General features: G+C 43.0%; 1 protein-coding gene across 1 annotated transcript in view; it reads right to left on the bottom strand.

Moving 5' to 3' along the window:
* LOC103602553 (zinc finger protein 345-like) overlaps positions 1-91 on the bottom strand; it is a 22,388-nt gene extending 22,297 nt beyond the window's left edge. Inside the window, exon 1 of the mRNA XM_008586970.1 lies at positions 16-91. The gene's annotated coding sequence lies outside the window, so the exon portion shown is untranslated. The remainder of the gene's footprint in view (positions 1-15) is intronic.
* Between the last annotated feature and the right edge of the window lie 1,015 nt (positions 92-1,106).

Below are 1,106 nucleotides of genomic sequence, written 5' to 3'. Positions count from 1 at the left end.
CACCCTCGCACCCACCTTCCGGGACGCACAATATCTGAGGAGCAGCGATGGGGCTTCTGTGGAACCCAGAATTTCCAGACAATAATATGGCGGTGTGGGCGGAGCTGCACATGCGCAGAAGATACCCGGAAAAGCCCTTCCCACAGTCCTGCGCTGGTGACCTCATTGCAGGGTGAAACTACATTTCCCAGATGACAGAGCGGAGCAGCACATGCATAGAAAGAACCTGGAATAGCTGTTTGCTACGCCTGTGCTGGTGATGTTATTGGAGGGTGAGACTACATTTCTAACAAGTCTCTGCCATCATCCTTTAGGGACCAAAGGAGAAAATTTTGTTTATTTTCTCAGCAGTGTTTCTTGCTACCAGGAGATGAGGACCTGATGGATCAAGACTGGTCTCTATCTACATTATTATGAGGGGGAATTCTGATTCTTTATTAAGTACTGGTTTGGTAACCTGGGGCATTGTGAGAATAATGGGGGAAATTCGGATGTGGGCCAATTACAGCATGACATTAATAAGTAATTTTACTTTTTCAATTTGTCATATAGGTGTTGCGATTATAGAACCCATGTTTATTTTTGCCGATGTATTTTAGAGTATGAAAAGATCCTGCATCTAGTTTCCTCCAAGCCACTAGAAAATGTTTGTTTTCATCCAATAAAGTAATTTGTCTGTCTTCTGTGTTGTGAAGGCACCTGGACCTCAGTGTGACTAAAATGGCCTTCAAGGTCTTTATCTGAATATGACCTTGTCAGTATCCACCTCTTTAGCCAGCAGGACCAACATGTAATCACTCAGTGGAACCAGATGGCCAGATTTTATCTCCAACATCTCCTTTATCTTCACTGCCCACATATGTATAGTCACCAATTCTGCCCTACACAACTTTCTCTCATCCATAAATTTCTCATTTTGGCCACTGTCATTGGTGATTGGGACAATACCAACTTCCAATTGGCCTTGCACCTAATTCTTTTTTTCTTTTTTTCTTGTCAGCGGGCCAGTACGAGGATCAAACCCTGGACCTCTGTGTTATCAGCAAAATGCTATAACTAACTAAGCTAACTAGCCAGACTTGTATATTAATCCTTAACCCTAACCT

This window comes from Galeopterus variegatus, unplaced genomic scaffold, assembly GCF_000696425.1.
Source record: "Galeopterus variegatus unplaced genomic scaffold, G_variegatus-3.0.2 Scaffold4191, whole genome shotgun sequence".
NCBI lineage: Eukaryota > Metazoa > Chordata > Mammalia > Dermoptera > Cynocephalidae > Galeopterus > Galeopterus variegatus.
The sequence above is the reverse complement of the archived record's forward strand: the minus strand, read 5'-3'. Positions and strand labels throughout refer to the sequence as shown.